This window comes from Somniosus microcephalus, chromosome 11 (genome assembly GCF_052327205.1).
Source record: "Somniosus microcephalus isolate GS21.2 chromosome 11, FLI_Smic_1.0, whole genome shotgun sequence".
In the NCBI taxonomy this organism is placed as follows: Eukaryota; Metazoa; Chordata; class Chondrichthyes; order Squaliformes; family Somniosidae; genus Somniosus; species Somniosus microcephalus.
In genome coordinates this window covers 12,201,419-12,224,382 of record NC_140997.1, presented here as the reverse complement: position 1 = coordinate 12,224,382, position 22,964 = coordinate 12,201,419, and positions in this window count along the sequence as shown.

The following is a 22,964-nucleotide window of genomic DNA, read 5'->3' as shown; positions in this document are numbered from 1 at the left end:
CTCTCAAATTTCATAGCCAGGCAACCTCTCTCTCTTGAGTGTGTTCCAGCAGCGGACACATTTCTAGTCACCATGAACTTTGCTTTTCACCATCTCGAAGGTCTCTGTATTGGAGCCAACTAGTGATAGATGTTTTTCACTGCTCTTGTCAAGGTTGGTATAAGGGAGGGGGGAGGGGGAAGGGCCCTTGTGTACATTTAATAGAAACAGATCAGATCTGTAATGTGGTTACATGGTTAGAGACGGCGTTAATCATGCAGTGCATTCCCGATCATAACAACTCGCTGCGTAAATGTTTTTCCTCATGTCACAACTGGTTCGTTTGCCAATTACCGTAAATCTGTGTCCTCTGGTTACCGACCCTGGGAGGAGCAGCCTTGGGAGGAGCAGCCCAGGGAGGAGCAGCCCTGGGAGGAGCAGCCCAGGGAGGAGACACCCAAGGAGGAGCAGCCCTGGGAGGAGACACCCTGGGAGGAGCAGCCCTGGGAGGAGGAGCCCTGGGAGGAGACACCCAGGGAGGAGCAGCCCTGGGAGGAGCAGTCCTGGGAGGAGCAGCCTTGGGAGGAGCAGCCCTGGGAGGAGCAGCCCTGGGAGGAGACACCAAGGGAGGAGCAGCCCTGGGAGGAGCAGCCCTGGGAGGAGACACCCAGGGAGGAGCAGCCCTGGGAGGAGACACCAAGGGAGGAGCAGCCCTGGGAGGAGCAGCCCTGGGAGGAGACACCCAGGGAGGAGCAGCCCAGGGAGGAGCAGCCCTGGGAGGAGACACCCAGGGAGGAGCAGCCCTGGGAGCAGGAGCCCAGGGAGGAGCAGCCCTGGGAGGGGACACCCAGGGAGGAGCAGCCCTGGGAGGAGCAGCCCTGGGAGGAGACACCCAGGGAGGAGCAGCCTTGGGAGGAGCAGCCCTGGGAGGAGATACCCTGGGAGGAGCAGCCCAGGGAGGAGCAGGCCTGGGAGGAGGAAACTATATTTAAAACAAGCTGCTCCATACCTAGACCCATCTCTGGTCACCACATTACAGGAAGGATGTGATTGCACTAGAGAGGGTACAGATATTATTTACGAGCATGTTGCCAGGAGTAGAGAATTTTAGCTATGACGAAAGATTGGATAGGCTGGGGTTGTTTTCTTTGGAACAGAGGCTGAGGGGAGACTTGATTGAGGTGTATAAAATTATGAGGGGCCTGGATAGAGTGGATAGGAAGGACCTATTTCCCTTAGCAGAGAGGTCAATAACCAGGGAGCATAGATTTAACGTAATTGGTAGAAGGATTAGAGGGGAGTTGAGGAGAACTTTGTTCACCCAGAGGGTGGTGAGGGTCTGGAACTCACTGCCTGAAAGGATGGTAGAGGAAGAAACCCTCATCACATTTAAAAAGTACTTGGATATGCACCTGAAGTGCTGTAACCTACAGGGCTACGGATGGGGGAAAACATTTGGTTGCTTTGCGCCTCCCGTTAGCACCCTAAGATGGCGCTAAGTAACTAGCGCCCGGGCGTGGCGATGTTTGCGGCACTCACGAAATTGACCAGACATTTTGCGGCGGCACTAAACACTACCGCCACGATCTCCTGCGCCCGCAGAGCGTGACGTCAGTCGAGCGTGCAACACCCCGGTAGCGCTCCGGACCGGATACTGAGTGGCGCCCCCCTGCCTTACCGCCTGCCACTAGTAACGACAGGTAGAGAGGAGTGTTTTGCAGTTGGGAAAAGACTGGAGGAGCGCTATTTAAAGGCGACCGCTTCCTGCCTTTTTTTGTCGGCGACATTTTTGCACCACGCATTCTGAGAGAGAGAGACTTCTGGAGAGATTCAACGCTGTGTGAAGGAGTTTTGGGGACTGAGCAGCACTTTGCAGGTTCATTTTGATTTGACCTTCCTTGCATCGATTTAGAAGAGACTATGGGGGCTGCACTCTGAGCTCTTTCCCTGGGTCTCTCCATTGTTACTTTCCAGCAGAATTGATGTACAGGTCTCTCCAGGCCGAGATTCAAGGCTGCAATGAGCAGGGTGTGGATGGAGAGCAAGATCGAGCCTCCCCTTTAAGAACTGGCCGGCGCCAGTGTGTCTGTGTTCCATTGCTTACTGACATCACATGAGCTTCGCCAGCACTCTGAGGTTGCGCCTCGCTCCTCGGTGTTAGCACCTTAAGAGAGGTGTGTAGCGCCTGATTTAGCGCTCCAATCACCTCCAGGGGCGATAGAAGCCAAGTTTGCAGTCGGAGGCGATAATTAGCGCCAGGCGCTAAACTTTGCGCCCGGCCGATAATTGCGCCCCAAACGGGGTGATACCGAATTTCTCCCCCCAAGTGCTGGAAAGTTGGATTAGGCTGCACATGATGGGCCGAATGGCGGCCTCCTGTACCGTAAATTTACATGATTTTATCTCAGGGGTCAAAGATACTGTACTTCCCTAGGTTGATCCTCCATTTTAGCATTTGATTGCAAAGTGATTTAGCCCAGTGTGACATTTTAGGGTCCTAATTACTAATTATGGAAAGAGGAATTTCTAACGAGACATTCTTGGTGGGAGATACTTTTTCTTGACAAATTTAACGTTCTTAATCAACTGCGTTAGAAAAAAAAGATGTTTTAAAAATATCTTCTAATCAAAACTGATCTAGTCAGTGAGGGAAATAATAATTCTGGAAAATAAGACTTCTCTGCTTTTTCCGTATCCTAGCAACCAGCCTGGCTGCCCGAGCTCTCCATCACGTAACTAGCAGCCTCAGGCGTTGTCCCCTTAGGCAGCTTTGGCCCTACAGTGTAAAAGGAGTCTTCACCACATTCTCTTAGACCCTTAATTGGCATAAAACCAGGTGTAGGTCCAAACAAGTTGATCTGCAGATGGTATTAGCCTCACCTTCCATGCGTGGTGTTTGGAAAATGTGACAACCATGCAAGCTCTTAAAGCAACAACAACAACTTGTATTTATGTAGTGCCTTTAACGTAGTAAAACATCCCAAGGCGCTTCACAGGAGCGATTATCAGACAACATTTGACACCGAGCCACATAAGGAGATATTAGGAAAGGTGCTTGGCCAGAGAGGTAGGTTTTAAGGAGCGTCTTAAAGGAGGACAGAGAGGTGGAGAAGCAGAGAGGTTTAAGGAGGGAATTCCAGAGCTTTGGGCCCAGGCAGCCAATGCTGGATCAATTAAAATCGGTGATGCGCAAGAGGCCAGAGTTGGATGAGAATTTTAAAATTGAGGCGTTGCCGGACCGGAAGCCAATGTGGATCCGTGAGCACAGCAGATAATAGGTGAACGGGACTTGGTGCGAGTTAGGATACGGGCAGCCATCCATTTAGTTTGCTGATGTAAAGGGGGAACAAGAAAAAGAATCAGTATTTCTCTTCAGAATTTCCACTTTGCTGAGGTACCAGCGCAGGGGTTGAGGGGAAGACACAGTGGCACTGTTCGGAGTACTCTTCTAAAGGCTTATGTAGAGTGACTGGTGAACAGTTTGAGCTGTCCTGGGTTTCCACTGCTTCTCTTTCACTTGTATTAACTGCAACTCTTCCTTTAGTTCTGCCTGGCTGTTTTCTACATCACAGAACCAGTTCCTTACTGGGACTGTGTTCCCCATCACTGGGACTGTGTTCCCCATCACTGGGACTGTGTTCCCCATCACTGGAACTGTGTTCCCCAACATTGGGACTGTGTTCCCCATAACTGGGCCAGTTCCTCACTGGGACTGTGTTCCCCATCACTGGGAGTGTGTTCCCCATCACTGGGAGTGTGTCCTTCATCACTGGGACTGTATTCCCCATCAATGGGATTGTACTCCCCATCACAGGGACTGTGTTCCCCATCACTGGGGATGTGTTCCCCATCACTGGGGGATGTGTTCCCCATCACTGGGGGGTGTGCTCCCCATCACTGGGACTGTGTTCCCCATCACTGGGGGTGAGTTGCCCATCACTGAGCCAGTACCTCACTGGGACTGTGTTCCCCATCACTGGGGGCGTGATCCTCATCACTGGGGACGTGTTCTCCATCACTGAGCCAGTTCCTCACTGGGAGTGTGTTCCCCATCACTAGGACTGTGTTCCCCATCACTGGGGATGTGTTCCCCATCACTGGGACTGTATTCCCCATCACTGGGACTGTGTTCCCCATCACTGAGCCAGTTCCTCACTGGGACTGTGTTCCCCGTCACTGGAATTGTGTTCCCCATCACTGGGAGTGTGTTCCCCATCACTGGGAGTGTGTTCCTCATCACTAGAACTGTGTTCCCCATCACTGGGACTGTGTTCCCCTTCACTGGGGATATGTTCCCCATTACTGGGACAGTGTTCCCCATCACTGGGACTGTGTTCCCCATCACTGGGAGTGTGTTCCCCATCGCTGAACCTTTTCTCACTGGGACTGTGTGCCCCATCACTGTGACTGTGTTCCCCATCACTAGGAGTGTGTTCCCCATCACTGAACCAGTTTCTCACTGGGACTGTGTTCCCCATCACTGGGAGTGTGTTCCCCATCACTGGGAGTGTGTTCCCCATCACGGGGACTGTGTTCACCATCACTGGGACTGTGTTCCCCATCACTGAGCCAGTTCCTCACTGGGACCGTGTTCCCCATCACTGGGAGTGTGTTCCCCGATCACTGGGACTGTGTACACCATCACTGGGACTGTGTTCGCCATCACTGGTTTGTGTTCCCCATCACTGGGACTGTGTTCCCCAATCACTGGGACCGTGTACACCATCACTGGGACTGTGTACATCATCACTGGGACTGTGTTCCCCATCACTGGGACTGTGTTCCCCATCACTGGGACTGTGTTCCCCATCACTGTGCCAGTTCCTCACTGGGAGTGTGTTCCCCATCACTAGAACTGTGTTCCGCATCACTGAGACTGTGTTCCCCATCACTGAGCCAGTTTCTCACTGGGACTGTGTTCCCCATCACAGGGAGTGTGTTCCCCATCACGGGGACTGTGTTCACCATCACTGGGACTGTGTTCCCCATCACTGGGAGTGTGTTCCCCATCACTGAACCAGTTTCTCACTGGGACTGTGTTCCCCATCACTGGGACGTTGTTCCCCATCACTGGGAGTGTGTTCCCCATCACTGGGAGTGTGTTCACCATCGCACAGCCAGTTCCTCACTGGGATCACATCCCCAAGTCTTCAAGTGTTCTTCTTCAACCTTTAAATTCCAAGCATGTTAACATCCCCAACACTTCTCTTCCCTGTGTGTGCTGGAGCTGGTTTAATCATTTACCCTTCACTCGTAACTTTACTTCTCCTGATCTTTCCAAGGTTCCGTTGACCTTTGTCTTACCCTCTTGCTTGTAACGGAATATTGCCAAGTCCTCGCTTTAAGTCACTGCCAAATTCATCTTGATCTTTCATTTTCTGCTTGACCTTGTTGGATCAATAACATTTTTCAATGTCATTCGTTTTTGTTTTAATTTGTTTTCTGTTTTTCATTTTTCACTTGATTTCCCAATAGTAAAGTTTAGAATTAACTTTTTACTTTTCTAAATGTTGATCTTTGCAACGAATACAAATTGACTCCTATTCCACCTGGATTACTGAACTCCACCACCCAGCAAGATATCGAGCCACAATGAGAAGGAGGTACCAGCATTGCCAGCTGCCCACTGGTTGCCAATAATAGGGGGGCGGGGGAGCAATGGCTGATTTCCCCTCCCAGCCATAATGTGAAACACAGAAATAAGCAGAAGAAATTGACTTTGATTCAAAAATCGCACTCTCGCTGTCTGGTTTACTTTTTACAAATTTTCAGACTGCCTTGCTCCAGAACCCAGGAAAGATGGCAACGTGAAAATCAGTGGCATTCAACAGACATGAGTCACAGACGTTTGCTGAGAATAGGGTTGAAAATATTTACATATTTAAATAAATATTAGCAACACTGCAAAAAAGAATGGTGGGAGTTTAACTTTTTCGAGCTTCATTTGTGTCTAGCCTAGCTTTGTGCTCCTGCTGGCTTGGCAAGTTGGTAGCACTTTTGCGTCTTGAGTCAGAAGACCATGGGTTCAGGCCCTAGTCCAGGACTTGAGCACGCAATCTAGACTGACACTCTTGGCTGGCCTCCCACGTTCTGCCCTACGTAAACTTGAGGTCATCCAAAACTCTGCTGTCATATCCTAACTCGCACCAAGTTCCGTTCACCCATCACCCCTGTGCTCGCTGACCTACATTGGCTCCCGGTTAATACACGCCTCAATTTTAAAATTCTCATCCTTGTTTTCAAATTCCCCCATGGCCTCGCCCCTCCCTATCTCTGTAATCTCCTCCAGCCCCACAACCCCCCAAGATATCTGCACTCCTCTAATTCTGCCCTCTTGAGCATCCCTGTTTTTAGTCGCTCTACCGTTGGCGGCATGCCTTCAGCTGCCTGGGTCCTAAGCTCTGGAATTCCCTGCCTAAACCTCTCCGCCTCTCTTTCCTCCTTTAAGACGCTCCTTACAACCTATCTCATCTGTACTAATTTCTCCTTATGTGTCTCGGTGTCAAATTTTGTTTTATAATGCTCTTGTGAAGCACCTTAGGATGTTTTACTATGTTAAAGGCACTATATAAATACAAGTTGTTGTTGTTGTTGTTGAAGGAGCGCTGTGCTGACAAAGGTGCCATCCTTCAGATATGACTCTAAAGATCCCACGGTGCCATTTGAAGAGCAGAGCGTTCTCTCGGCGTCTAGGCTAATGGTCTTCTCTCAAGCAACTACCAGAGCAGTAACTGGTCGTTTTATCTCGTTGATGTTTGTGCCAAGTAACTGATTATATGGGAACTGCCCTGGGATGTTCAAGATACATGATACGATGCTATATAAATCCACCCTTCCTTTAACCTCCTCCATGTCTTAACCTTTTACAACCTATCCTGACGTGCATGCATCCAAGCTCTACTCCATCATCATTGAAGGAGCAGAGTATTCTAATGAACTGCCCCATAATCCATAAAAGGATACGTCTGTACTTCACTGCCGTCCCTTGGTCATTCCTTGTTCTTGTATTTCATGCTTTACAATTGCTGGTTAGGGACAGTCAGGAAGCAGATATTTTGGGCAGGACGAGTCCCTTCGCTCTCCCCTTCCTCTCCTCCAATTGTGGCACCGTGAATGTGAACGGTAAGTGTGTGGCCAACGCTCTTTGTACATGATGTCACACTAAGGGGGAGGGGGGAGTTCTACACAAAATGTCTGCTTGCAAAATGGTTGATTGGCAAGCACAACTCCGCAATAAAGATACAAGTATCTGCCTCCCTCCATAACGTTTTAGGGAGTTCAGTGCAGTGAACTTCCTCTTGTCATACTCGGGTTGCCAACTCTGGTTGGACGTATTGCTGGAGGCTTCATCACATGACCGCCCACCTCCAACTGCCCCGCCCCCAGTCAAACTGCTTTTTTCCTCACATCTCCAATATTTTTATTAACTAATAAATGAAAGCATAAAAAGAAAATTTAAAAAACACACAATTTTATTTTTAATTTCCCTATGATTTTTCTCCAGGGCGTTTCTGGCAGCAGTGTCCTGGACATTAATTTTTAATTCCTGGAGACTCCAGGGCAATCCTGGAGGGTTGGCAACCCTATGTCAAATATGTTGGCATTGCTAGGCCAGTGGTGGCAGATCTCTGAAAGCCTCTGACACTTGCTAATTTATTAAGGGATAAACTCCTATCTTTTGTCACCTATTTTCTGCCTGCAGTCCCTGGTCAATGGGGCCTTCATTCCATACCATACACATTCTGTTCTTCACTCACTTGTTGTTAGAGGTTAGCGACTGTACTTCTGAACCTTACACATTCGTCTTCTGATTCAACCTGTCTCACCTCATGGTTTTTGAGCTGTCAGCTGCTTCAATCCAGTCAGTGGTCATTCTGGTGTCTTTTGCTATGATTGACTAAAAGTAGAATGTTCCTTCTTGATCTTTCTAACCAATTAGTAGTGTGCCCCTCAGGATCTAAAGCTCTAAAGATACTCGCGGCCAATGGTTGTGAGGTTTGGGATGACGTGCTTCCATTTGGGTGCATGGGGCAGATTGAAGGAATTAAAGAAATCTTAAACCGGCACCTTCAAAGGTGAACAGCAGGATGTCAATGGGCAGTCCAGAAAAAAGAGAGGGTTGTATAATATCTGGAGACCATGAACCTTTCACTTCAAACAGCAGTCACAGATGAAAGCAGTGCCCCACGGATCTCCCGAGAAGAGCCAAGTATCTGTGTATCCCACGTGCATTATTTGATTTTGAACGAGAAGAGCTGTAATGATGTTTACGCCACTCGTGCAAGCAGGAAGATGTGAAGATAGTTGGGGGGAAAAATTCGGTATCGCCCCATTTGGGGCGCTGTTATAGGCCGTGCGCAAAGTTCAGCGCCTGGCGCTAATTATCACCGCCAACAGCAAACTTGGCTTTTATCGCCCCTGCAGGTGATTGGAGCACTAAATCAGGCGCTTCACACCTGTCTTAAGGCGCAAAGGCTGAGGAGTGAGGCGCTACCTCAGAGTGCTGGCGAAGCAAGGAAGGGCAAATCAAAATAAACCTGCAAAGTGCTGCTCAGTACCCAAAACTCCTTCACACAGCGTTGAATCTCTCCAGAAGTCTCTCTCTCTCTCTCTCAGAATGCGTGGTGCAAAAATGTCACCGACAAAAAAAGGCAGGAGGCGGTCGCCTTTAAATAGCGCTCCCCCCGTCCCTTTCTGACAGTAAAACGCTCCCCTCAACCTGCCGTTGCTAGCGGCAGGTGGTAAGGCAGGGGGCGCCACTCAATATCCAGTCCAGGGCGCTAACGGGACGTTGCGCACTCGAATGATGTCACAATCTGCTGGCGCAGGAGATCGTGGCGGAAGTGTTTAGCGCCGCCGCAAAATGTCCAGTTAATTTCGCGAGCGGCACAAACATCGCCGCGCCCGGGCGCTAGTTGCTTTGCACCCCAATTGGCGCCCTCTTAAGGCGCTAATGGGTGGCGCAAACAACTGAATTTTTCCTCCTTGGAATTTTTCTCATCTCCTAAAAAAATTAATTTTGCTTTTAACATTTGATTCGAGTGTGATATTTTTGTGCAAGTGCTTAATGTGTCCACATCGAATTTCTTTGACAACAATTTTAAGGGGCTCTGACCACACGGGCTACAACGGTTCACCACCACCTTCTGAGGGGAAACTGGGGATGGGCAGTAAATGCCGGCCTTGCCAGCGACGCCCACATCCCGAGAATGAATTTTTTTTTAAATACAAAATTGGCCGACCACAAAATGATTGGGAAGGGGTCATGACTCCATTGGCTCCGCCTCTGGGACCCGTTCCTTTAAGCATGAACACAGTGTGTGTTTCTTTACTGTGCAGGAGCAGTCTTCATGATGTTGCTGCATTCAGAGGAATCGAAGCAGTGCATCAAATGCTTTGAACGCTTGCACACACCTCTTCAAACCATTTTCTTAAATCATAGAATCATACAGCACAGAAGGAGGCCATTCGGCCCATCGTGCCTGTGCCGGCTCTTTGAAAGAGCTCTCCAATTAGTCCCACTTTCCCCCGCTCTTTCCCCATAGCCCGGCAAAATTTTCGTTATCAAGTATTTCTCCGATTCCCTTTTGAAAGCTACGACTGAATCTGTTTCCACCGCCCTTTCAGCCAGCGCATTCCAGATCACATCAACTTGCTGCATTAAAAATAATTCTCCTCATCTCCCCCTCTGGTTCTTTTGCCAATTATCTTCAATCTGTGTCCTCTGGTTACTGACCCACCTGCCAGTGGAAACAGGTTCTCCTCATCTTTTCAGTTTCACAACGTAAATGGGATGTAAAGTGAATTTCAGTGTAAAACATGCTTCTGATGTGAAGGCAGCCTCGCCGTTAGATTTTTCTCTTGCTGTTAAATCTTTACAGTCTGATCGGTTTCTGGTTTTTGTTGGGTGGGGGGAGGGGAATGGCCAGATGTTCTAGTCTTATCACAATGGCAGTGTTGATCTTTCTCATTTTGGAACACTTCCCAGTGTTGTACAGAGTCCTTGGATCTATTGCTAGTCTTCGCCACTCTTGTTGGTGTGAGGTTATTTCTTCAATGGGTTCTTTGTGAGGTCCGTGTGAAAGGGCTTCTCTTATTCTTCTTTCCTATTTTTCTCGGATTTCCTGCCTTGTCCATTGAATTTTCTGAAGTTGGACCTTGCGCCCAATTCAATTTTCTCAACAGCTGGGATGAGGATGATTTGTTGTGTTCTATGTTTTCCATCTCCTGAGTTCAGGATGATTTGTTGTATTATTGGTGCCCAGTTTTGGTTCTGTATTTTTCTATCACAATTGGCATGGACTTTAACAAATATTTATTGCTTTTTCTAACTCGTATCGCTCAGAATTTTGAGGTGGTTTTCAGTTAAGTTTCATTTTGCTCTTGCATCTTTTTTCCCAGCATTCTCCCTTCCTCCAGAAGACACCATCTCATCCTGGAGGACTGTTCATTGGGTCTCGGGTAACTCCCTGTGATCAACCTTCAGCGCGCCTAGAGAATGAACATTAGCAGGCTATCCAACTCTGGAGAACCTCACCGCCCTAAGACTTGCCTGACGTGCGCTTTCAATCTGGAGTAACTCAGTAGTGACCATGGATGGGAACCCGGGCTGATCTCAACCCTGGTCCAGAGGTACGCAGGCCAATTGAAGAGCCCCTGTCCCTGCTTCCACAGAGATACATAGGAGTAGGCCACTCAGCCCCTCGAGCCTGTTCCACCATTCAATTAGATCATGTATCTCATCTCCATTTACCCGCCTTGGTTCCATAACCCTAACAAAAATCTATCAATCTCAGTTTTGAAATTTTGACCTAGTCTCAACAGCTTTTTGGGGGCGAGACTTCCAGATTTCCACTACCCTCTGTGTAAAGAAGTGCTTCCTGACATCACTCCTGAACAGCCTGGCTCTAATTTTAAGGTTATGCCCCCTTGTTCTGACTCCCCCTACCAGAGGAAATAGTTTCACTCTATCTATCCTGTCAACTCCTTTAATCATCTTGAACACCTCAATTAGATCACCCCTTAATCTTCTATATTCTAGACAATACAATCCTAGTCTATGCAGCCTATCCTCATAATTTAACCCTTTTAGTCCCAGTATCATTCTGGTGAATCTGCGCTGCACCCCCTCCGAGGCCAATATATCCTTCCCGAGGTGTTTTGCCCAGAACTGAACGCAGTGCTCCACGTGGGGTCCAACCAGAGCTTTATACAACTGTAAGGAAACAAACATAGGTCCTTTCTGGACTGTATGGGTCAGTTGCCTACCTACTTGTGTCATCAATGGGCGTTCTAGACCCTAAAAGTAAAGGGTAGAAACTATTAGTGGTGTTATTAGTGGACGATCACCTAACGGGGTATATCTTCACCTGCGCCACCTGGGCAGGAACTTGGAGGTGCAGATCACCCACCTGTTGTAGAACCCATGCGATTAAAACAGGGCGGGTTCTACACTGGGTGTGCTATCCGTTTTGTTCCATTAGATTACTGCCCAGGCTGTGAAGGTGAAAATTTACCCTCAACATGCTTATATGACATTCCTCTGCCCACTTGTAATATCCACCCTTAAATGTCTTGAAATAATTCCTGGTCAGTGAGTCAGAACCCTGCTCACCCGTGTCTAATGGGGTGATTATGCACAGGACTCAGTCAGGGAAATAAATAACTTCCATTTATATAGCACCTTTTACAACCTCAGAAAATCCCACAGCCAATGAAGTACTTTTTGGAGTGTAGTCATTGTTGTAATGTAGGAAACATGGCAGCCAATTTGCGCACAGCAAGCTCCCACAAAACAGCAATGTGATAATGACCAGATAATCTGTTTTAGTGATGGTGGCTGAGGGATAAATATTGGCCAGGGATAAGTCCCCTGCTCTTCTTCGAATAGTGCCGTGGGATCTTTTACATCCACCTGAAAGGGCAGATGTTTAATCTGAACGAAGGCACCTCCCACAGTGCAGTGCTCCCTCAGTACTGCACTGGGAGTGTGGGCCGAGATTTTGTGCTCAAGTCTCTGGAGTGGGGACTTGAACCCACAACCTTCTGACTCAGAGGCGAGAGTGCTGCCCACTGAGCCACAGCTGACAGCTCAAATATCCTACATCACTCTATCTTTCATCTCGCACTCCAAAGTTATTATAAACAGAGGTTTTCCTTGGGTGCTATAGTGATGACTGTTACTGTACGGTATTCCTAAATTACAGGAGGTGCAAGAGTGCTGCTGGTAAAACGAGGAATAAGCCAGGAATTCTGGGCATCACCTCAGTGCATCCTGGGAATCCTTTTTTTCCAGATTAAATTTCCAGGCTCCAGCTCAGAGTTGAATGTGTTGACTGTGTCAATCAGTTCTACGCACAGTAACAGGCCGTGCCTTGAAGAGGGACTTGTTTACCACAAACAAGTCGGGGCATCATCTGTAAGTGCGGACTGACCCGATGCCGATTCAGAAGTCTGAGCGGGGACAGAGCTGAGGTGACGATGCCCTCTCCCTTCCGACTGTAGTTTCCTTTGTAAGTTTAATGATGCTCCGCACCCAGTAAAACATTGACACTGAGCTCCCTTTATTTCCATCCTCTTGTCGACTGGCTGAACAGTCCCGATGCCTTGAACCCTTTCCATATTATCTAATTAGAATGCAGACACTCAACTGATTGGCTACTTGATGCAGCAGCACTGGGGCCGACACTCTGTAGAAACATAAAGGAGCATCATAATCATTGAGCAGCTTTCTTGTGCTATGACTTGTTAATTGAGTTTTCATGTATTCTAGTTTCTGGGTTTGTTTTTCCTCCTTCGAGTTTTTTTCTTTTCTTTTTGATTTTTTTCATCTTATTTGCCCCTATTTTATTTTTTCTGTTTCCTCTTCATTTTTACAGATAGAACAGACTTCAGTTAAGAGTCATAAATACCAGATCGAGATGCTCAGTGAGTTCAGTAAGATCTGTGTGTGTGTGGATGTCAGGTGAGCTTGACTGTGACGCCCCCCGAGGTTAAATAGCTTCACAACCCTCGATGCTCAGGTTGACACATGCAGAATGATCACTCAGACGAGGTACTAGAGGGTGCTTTGTGCCTGCACCCATCAGGAAAGAAAGACTTGGATTTCTATAGCGCCTTTCCTGACCACAGGACGTCCCAAAGTGCTTTACCGCCAATACTTTTCTGAAGTGCAGTCACTGTTGTGATGTAGGGAAATACAGCAGCCAATTTATCGTCCTTTTAAACCGAGGCCCCGCCTGCTCTCTCAGGTGGATGTAAAAGATCCCAAGGCACAATTCGAAGAAGAGCAGGGGAGTTCTCCCCGGTGTCCTGACCAATATTTATCCCTCAACCAACATCACTAAAAAACAGATTATCTGGTCATTATCACGTTGCTGTTTGTGGGATCTTGCTGTGCACAAATTTGCTGCCGCGTTTCCTACATTACAACAGTGACTACACTTCAAAAAGTACTTCATTGGCTGTAAAGCGCTTTGGGACATCCTGAGGTCGTAAAAGGCGCCATGTAAATGCAAGTTCTTTCTTTAATGTGTCCGTTCTCAGGTATGAGGGACTCGATAAAAACTGTTATTGCAGCAGTGGTGTTCTTCCTTCTTTTCTTCTTGCAAGCATTTCTGATTTAAGATTCGACCGTGAGTGATTCAGTAAAAGAATGGCCCGGCTTGTGACCTGTGAAAGGTTTGATGTATTTCGCCTGACCTGCTGCCGCTGATTTACTGTATGGAACTCTTTATTCAGCTGGTCAATGATTAATGCAGTCACCTTTTATTGTGGTGACTCGATAGACTTCATGGTTACTTAGCAGCATATAAGTCTTTTTTACACCAGTTTGAAATTCCACTATTTTCTAGCACATTCACTGCTCTCACAAGTCACAACTTTCCCTTCCCCTCTTGCTTGCATTTGTCTCGATTTGAAATTTAGCCTCAAAAAACCAGGTAGCCTCTGAATTGGTGAAACTAACCGCAAGTTGGCAGGTGGGTCATTTGGGAAGTGGGGGCGAAGGGGAGAAGGTGTGGGGAGGAGAGACTGGATCGGGAGGGTGGGGGGCGTGGATGGGCAGGATCGAAGTCAGTTCAAATCAGATGTGGCAGAGGCCAGACAGAACTAAAGGCAGAAACAAAAAAGTCAAAGCAAAACCGACACATGCTGGCAATTTGAAAGAAAAGCAGACATGCTTGTTTTAAATTATTCCTTCTCGGAATGTGGGCATCGCTGGCAAGACCGGCATTCATTGCCCATCCCTAGTCATCCTGAGATGGTGATGGTACAACTGAGGGGCTCGCTCGACCATTTCAGAGGGCAGTTAAGAGCCAACCATGATGGTGTGGGACTGGAGTCATATACAGCCCCGACCAGGTAAGGACGGCAGGTTTCCTTCCCTACAGGACATTCGTGAACCAGTTGAGTTTTTTTGACAATCCAACAGCTTCATGGTCACTTTTACTGATAATCAGTTTTTTATTTCCAGATTTCTAAAACTGAATTCAAATTCTCAAACTGCCGTGTGGGATTTGAACTCACGTTCCCTAGATTATTAGTCCAGGCCTTTGGATTACTCATCCAGAAACATAAACCACTACACTACCATACCCATTATAGTACTGGTAACTGGTACTGGTAACACTCTGCGGGCCTATACTCCCTGGAGTTTAGAAGAATGAGAGGTGATCTCATTAAAACGTGTAAGATTCTGAGGAGTATTGACAGGGTAGATGCCGAGAGGTTGTTTCCCCTGGCTGGAGTGTCTAGAACTAGGGGTCACAGTCTCAGGATAAGGGGTCGGCCATTTAAGACTGAGATGAGGAGAAATTTCTTCACTCAGAGGGTTGTGACTCTTTGGAATTCTCTGCCCCAGCGGGCTGTGGAGGCTCAGTCGTTGAGTATATTCAAGGCTGAGATCGAGAGATTTTTGGGCACTAAGGGAATCAAGTGGTATGGGGATCGGGCGGGAAAGTGGAGTTGAGGTAGAAGATCAGCCATGATCTTACTGAATGGCGGAGCCGACTCCTGCTCCTAATTCTTATGTTCTTACGTCAGTCAGCTCCTGTGGAGAGAACAGAGAGATAAGGTGTGGACCCTTCATTAGAACTGGAGGACACAACAGATGAACAGCATTTACAAGGGAAGGGGAAGGCTCAACACATGACACACACCATTAGAATGGCCTGGAAAGTGCTCAAGTGGAAAACATGAGATGATTAAATGGCTCAAGTGATATTAACCTGAGTCATTACGAGGTGTAATGAGAGAAATCAAAGAAATGAAAGACATTTACAAGACACGGAGAAGGTGTGACCAGCTGAGGAGGGGGATGACAAGGCAGTCGAAATGGAAGCATGGAACTACAGCGGCCCAGGGGTCTGGAAGAAGAACTACAGGCAGATTAAGCATAAAGCTGTACATAGCAACCTGTCAGAGCAGTAATGGAGAGGGCAGAACTACAGAAATGTGAATAGAAGGGGGTCTGTGTTTTAATTTTAATTTGACTTCACACTTCAATCTCGTGCCTGTAGAGAGCCAGTGGCATCTAATTGACCAATTCTCTGTAAGCTGGCTGACAGAACCTGGAGTGAAACACTGCAGGGCTTTCTTATATCACCAGGCATGATACTGCACTGAGGGGGGCCCTGCCTCCCGGGAGGATGCCATGACCTCCACTAGTGCCGATTAACAAGTGCTAGGGTTGACACCTTTGGCCAGGTCTTAAACAGGACAGGTATGGGCAAGAGTTGTAAGATTGTGACTCGACACCTGAGCTTTGCTCCGTTGATGAAAATTCATTACAAACCTGAAGTAATAGCCCCATATCATATGGCACAGAAGTGTGTGTGACGTTGGGGGTGGGGTGCGGGTAGTGGCAGTGGGGGGAGGGGGGACGGTTGCGGGGGGAGAAAGATCAGCTTTTGAGGGGGAATTTTGCCAGCCATGGGGAGGCGAGTATGGAGGCAGGACTGCTGGGAAAATGACAGAAACTGGAAGCGGGTACCGAACCCGCTCCCAACCCACCTCCGTGCCATCTTCCCGGGAGGCGGGTCCCCGACTCGCGCAGGGACCCATCTCCTCGAGGCGGGAAGGGGATTACAGCCAATTAACTGCCTGTGGGATTATCCCCATTTTACCCACACAAGTGCGGGCTTCCCAACGGCTGTGAACCTCGCCAGGGTCAGCGAGGCGAGCAGTGGGTCTGCGGGGGTGAGAGGGATCGAAATGATGAGGTGAGTGATGGGTGCAAGTGTGGAGAGGTAAGTATGGGAGGTGAGTGTAAAGTCTTAGAAAAAGTTTACTTACCTTTGCTTCTTCCTGCAGGCTTCAACCCTTGGGGATCCGGAGGTGCCTCATCTCAATGGCAGAGATGACAGAATGGCTAATGCATTCTCCGATGCAACAGCCATCTGATTTCTGCTAAAGAAAGAGGTTTGGTGTGTCTTCAGTACAAGGACCCACCAAAGAACAGAGATTGTCAGTGTTTGACAGCTTCTCAAAGCTGTCAAACGTTGATATTTCATCTGTCAAAAATGGGACTGAAACCCGACAACCAGCAGTCCCGCCCCCAACGCGTCCCCATTGATAAAATCCAACCCTTGGTGTCCAGTATAGGGCGTAGCTTCAAGTCCCACTCTAGAAACTTGAGCTCAAAATCTAGGCTGACACTTCAGTGCAATACTGAGGGAGTGCTGCACTGTCAGAGGTGCCGTCTTTCGAATGAGATGTCAAACCGAGGCCCCGTCTGCTCTCTCAGGTGGACGTAAAAGATTCTATGACATTATTCGAAAAAGATCAGAGGAGTTCTCCCCGGTGTCCTGGGGCCAATATTTCTTCCTCAATCAACATCACTAAAACAGATATAACAACAGAAAATGCTGGAAATACTCAGCAGGCCAAGTAGCATCCGTGGAGAGAGAAACAGAGTTAATGTTTCAAATCTGGGACCCTTCATCAGAACTGGAAAAAGCTGGAGATGTAACAGATATTAAGCAGGTGCAGAGATGGCGGGGGGGGGCGCGGTTTAGGAGGGGAGGAAGGAATTGAAAGAACATCCTGTAGTTTTGTAAGAGGCAGGAAAGATAAAATGTTGCAAATGGGAATGGCAAAAATCATACAGCATGAAAAATGGGGGCAGGGATAATTATCTGAAATTGTTGAACTCGATGTTGAGTCCGGCAGGCTGTAAAGTGCCCAATCGAAAGATGAGCTGCTGTTGCTCGAGCTTACGTTGAGCTTCATTGGAACAATGCAATAGCCCGAGGACAGAGAGATCAGAGTGGGAGTGAAGCGGAGAATTAAAGTGACAGGTGACAGGAAGCTCAGGGTCACCCTTACAGACTGAACGGTCTGTAAGGGTGACCCTGAGCTTCCGGTCGCCTGTCACTTTAATTCTCCGCTTCACTCCCACTCTGATCTCTCTGTCCTCGGCCTATTACACTGTTCCAATGAAGCTCAACGTAAGCTCGAGGAACAGCACCTCATCTTTCAATTAGGCACTTTACAGCCTGACGGACTCAACATCGAGTTCAACAATTTCAGATAATTATCCCTGCCCCCATTTTTCATGCTGTATGATTTTTGCCATTCCCATTTGCAACTTTTTATCTTTCCTGCCTCTTACAAAAGTACAGAATATTCTTTCAATTCCTTCCTCCCCTCCTAACCCCCCCCCATCTCTGCACCTGCTTAATGTCTGTTACATCTCCAGCTTTTTCCAGTTCTGATGAAGGGTCCCAGACTTGAAACGTTAACTCTGTTTCTCTCTCCATGGATGCTGCCTGGCCTGCTGAGTATTGCCAGCATTTTCTGTTGTTATTTCAGATTTCCAGCATCCGCAGTATTTTGCTATTGTATCACTAAAACAGATGATCTGGTCATTATCACATTGCTGTTTGTGGGAGCATGCTGTGCAAATTGGCTGCCGCGTTTCCTACACTACAACAGTGACTACACTTTGTGAAAGGTGTTATATAAAACAAGTTCTTTCTTTCTTTCTGTCTTTCTTTTTTCTGTCTTTCTTTCTTTCCCCCCTGCTCTTCTTTGCAATAGTGCCATGGGATCTTTTACGTCTACCTGAGAGACGGGACTTCAGTTTAACGATACTAGGAATGAGGTAACATCCCAGCAACATTGGAAAGGAGCTGAATGGAACATTGCACCGAGTGAACTGAAAATGGTCAAATTGGAATACTCGGGCAAGGCAGAGTAAATTGACAACATAAGACCAAAAGGGATAAAAAACAGAGTTATGATTGAATGCCTGTTTTTCAGACCGGAGGGAGGTATACAGTGATGTTCCCTGAGGTTCCATACTAGGAACACTGCTGTTTTTGATATACATTAATGTTTTGGACTTGGGTGTACAGGCCACAATTTCAAAATTTGCAGATGATACAAAACTTGGAAGTGTAGTAAACAGTGGAATGGGCAGGCACACGGCAGATGAAGTTTAATGCAGAAAAGTGTGAGGTGATACATTTTGGTAGAAAGAATGAGGAGAGACAATACAAGCTAAATGGTACAATTTTAAAGGGGGTGCAAGAACAGAGAGACAGAGAGGGGGTGTTTGTGCACAAATCTTTGAAGATAGGTTAACAAAGCAGTTAATAAAGCATATAGGATCCTGAGCTTTATAAATAGAGGCATAGAGCACAAAAGCCAGGAATTTATACTAAACCTATATAAAACACTAGCTCGGCCCCAGCTGGAGTATTGGGTCCAATTCTGGGCACCACACTTTAGGAAGGACCTGAAGGCTTTGGCAAGGGTACGGAAGAGATTTACTAGAATGGTTCTAGTGATGAGGGATTACAGTTACGTGGATAGACTGGAGAAGCTGGGGTTGGTCTCCTTAGAGCAGAGAAGGCTAAGAGGAGAGTTGATAGAGGTGTTTAATATCATGAAGGGTTTAGATAGAGTAGATAGAGAGAAACTGTTTCCAATGGCTGAAGGGTCGATAACGAGAGGGCACAGATTTATGGTGATTGGCAAAAGAACCAGAGGCGACATGAGGAAAAACATTTTTACGCGAGTGGTTAGGATTTGGAATGCGCTGCCTGTTGGGGTGGTGGATACAGATTCAATAGTAGCCTTCAAAAGGGAATTAGATAAATAAATGAAGGAGATGAAATTGCAGGGCTATGGGGAAAGAGCGGGGGAGTGGGACTAACTGGATTGCTCTTCAAAAGAGCCGGCACAGACTCGATGGGCTGAATGGCCTCCTTCTGTGCTGTAATACTCTATGGGGGCGATTTTGCCAATGGGGGCACGTTGGAGGCGGGACAGCTGCTTGTCGGGTTTCAGTCCCGCCTCCATCGACTTCTGGCCAACCCAGGCTATTTTCCCTTGATTGACCTTGTTAAGCCCACCCAGTGGGCTTAGCAGGCCAATTAAGGGGAAGCCGGTTACAGAGAACGTCAGCGTATGACGTTGCATCTGTCAAAAATTTTTGACAGATAAATTGTCATCGTTTGACAGCTCTGTGAAGCTGTCAAACACTGACATTCCGGGCTGGATTTTGATTCTGGAGGCGTGTAGGAGGCGGGACTACAACTTTTGGGGTTGTAGTCCCGCCTCCATCGAGTTGTGGCCAACCCACGCAATTTTCACTTGAGTGACCTTGTTGAGCCCGCCCAGTGGGCTCAACAGGCCAATTAAGGGTCACCCAGCAACAGGTGACATCACAGATTGACATTTCATCTGTCAAGAACTTTTGACAGATGAAATATCAGCGTTTGACAGTTCTTTGAAACTGTCAAACACTGACAATCTGTACTCTAAGTTAATTCCTTCCTCTCAGGCTGATTTAGAGATCTCTCCAGGACAGAAAGCTGAATGCTGCAACTTTTGACAGCTCGCGGCCATTCTGCTTTCTGTGCCGGTGAGATGAGAAACTCCCGAGACCTGAAGGAAGGAAGGCTGTAAAGGTAAGTAAAGGTAAGTAAAACTTCTTTAAACACTTTACACACACCAAACACACTTACCTCTGCACTCATGCACCCATCACTCGCCTGAACACCGGACATCTCAAACCCTCCAAGTTCTTCAGCCCGACGGTCCGCCTCGCTAACTTGGCGTGGTTTGGAGCCGTCGGGAATCCCACACTTCAGCAATAAAAATAGGGATTAGGCTAAAAACTGCCTGTTAACTACCTGTTAACAGGCAGTTAATTGGCACTAATCCCCTTTCTGCCTCAGGGAGGCGGGTCACAGCACAGGTCGGGTATCCGCCTCCTTTGAAATTGGCATGGAGGTGGGTTGGGGGCGAGATGGGTTCATGCCCCCCAATTTCGAGATTTTAACCCCCCCACACTCCTCCAATCCCGTCTCCACGGCCCAATGAAAATCCTGCCCTCTATGTTGTTTGATGAGTCCTTGTACTCAAGACTCATCAAACCTCTTCTGTGAGCAGAAATTAAATGGTTGTTGCATTGCAGAATGCAGCAGCCGTCTGTCATCTCTGCCGGTGAGATGCGAGAGTCTCCACATCCCCAACTGTTGAAGCCTGCAGGAAGAAACAAAGGTAAGTAAACATTTTCTATCACTTTCCACTCACCTCACATACTCACCTCTCCACACTTGCACCTATCACTTACTTTCACAGCGTACTTTTGCATCTCTCCGACCCCCGCAGACCCACTGCTCCTGTCAGTGACCCTGGCGGGGTTTTCTGACGTCGGGAAGCCCGCGCCTCTGTTGGAAAAATGGGGATATTCCTCTTAACTGCCTGTTAACTATCTGTTAACAGGCTGTTCAGTGGCTGTAATCCCCTTCCCGCCTCCAGGAGACGGGACCCGGCGCGGGTCGGCTACCCGCCTCCAAACCCGCCTCCCCAGGGCAGCAAGATCGCGCCCTATGATTCTATGAAAAGAGAGAAATGATTACAGCCTCGTGTGATGTGGTGTTTTGCAACTGTGCCTCTTTCACTGGCTCTCGTAATCCCAATTTAAAATGCATTCCAATCTTACAAAACCTTCAATTGTGACAATCTGTGTTGTCATGCCAAGTTACGAGTAGGCTTATTAAACAGTGTTATTAATGGAAATGTTTGGAAACCCCACTGCCTAAAGGAGTGTGAAAAATTGCTGTAAAGCTGCAAAATTGAATTTCGAAAGCAAGTTATCAGACTTTAACAGGCAGGGTTTATAAATAGAAAATCCCCAGTTCTTTTTTTTATTCAACAGGAATTTCCACCTTATAAACTCTATTGAATGTCATTTTTTCTTTAAATCTGATCGAATTGCTGTTTTCATTGGTAATTTTTTCATTATAATTCAGAATCCCACATGAGGGATCAAGGCTCATCGTGCAGGACTCCAGCGAGAGTAAAAGAAAGAAAGACTTTCGCAACCTCCGGACGTCCCAAAGCGCTTTTCAGCCAATGAAGTACTTTTGAAGTGTAGTCACTGTTGTAATGTAGGAAACACGGCAGCCAATAGGTGCACAGCAAGCTCCCACACACAGCAATGTGATAATAACCAGATAATCTGTTTTACTGATGTTGATTGGGGGATAAATATTGGCCAGTACACCGGGGAGAACGCCCCTGCTCTTTGAAATAGTGCCGTGGGATCTTTTACGTCCACTTGAGAGAGCAGACAGAACCTCGGTTTAACCTAATCCGAAAGATGGCACCTCCGACAGTGCAGCACTCCCTCAGTACTGCACTGGGAGCGTCAGCCTAGATTTTTGTGCTCAAGTCTCTGCAGTGGGACTTGAACCCACAACCTTCTGACTCAGAGTGCTACCCACTGAGCCAGGGTAGGAAAGAAGACAGGGTAAATCAAGAAACGCTAATTAGGGTGATGCCAAATGTTTAAAAGCCTATTCATTGCAGAAAGAATGTGTGGAGTTATACTGATGTGGGGTCCGGGCAGGAGTGAATAGGAGATGATGTGATGAGGTGTGGTTTTGACAAAGTGAAGGTTCAGAGAGGAGGAAGAGTTTATAGGAGCCTTAAGAGGAGAATGTTGACTGTTAGGTTCATGGCTATTCCCTCTTACCTCCTCCACAGCTTCTCTTATAACAAGTCCAGAGAGTTTATAGAAGTACCATAAAATGCTGTGTACAGATCACTCCTTTATATCTACGGTAATATCCCATGTTCAGGTCTCTCCTGTATATCCCATGTACAGGTCTCTCCTTTATATCCCATGTACAGGTCTCTCCTTTATATCCCATGTACAGGTCTCTCCTTTATATCCCATGTACAGGTCTCTCCTGTATATCCCATGTACAGGTCTCTCCTGTATATCCCATGTACAGGTCTCTCCTGTATATCCCATGTACAGGTCTCTCCTTTATATCCCATGTACAGGTCTCTCCTGTATATCCCATGTACAGGTCTCTCCTGTATATCCCATGTACAGGTCTCTCCTTTATATCCCATGTACAGGTCTCTCCTGTATATCCCATGTACAGGTCTCTCCTTTATATCCCATGTACAGGTCTCTCCTGTATATCCCATGTACAGGTCTCTCCTGCATATCCCATGTACAGGTCTCTCCTTTATATCCCATGTACAGGTCTCTCCTTTATATCCCATGTACAGGTCTCTCCTTTATATCCCATGTACAGGTGTCTCCTTTATATCCCATGTACAGGTCTCTCCTGTATATCCCATGTACAGGTCTCTCCTTTATATCCCATGTACAGGTCTCTCCTGTATATCCCATGTACAGGTCTCTCCTTTATATCCCATGTACAGGTCTCTCCTGTATATACCATGTACAGGTCTCTCCTGTATATCCCATGTACAGATCTCTCCTTTATATCCCATGTACAGGTCTCTCCTTTATATCCCATGTACAGGTCTCTCCTGTATATCCCATGTACAGGTCTCTCCTGTATATCCCATGTACAGATCTCTCCTTTATATCCCATGTACAGGTCTCTCCTTTATATCCCATGTACAGGTCTCTCCTTTATATCCCATATGTACAGGTCTCTCCTGTATATCCCATGTACAGGTGTTTCCTTTATATCCCATGTACAGGT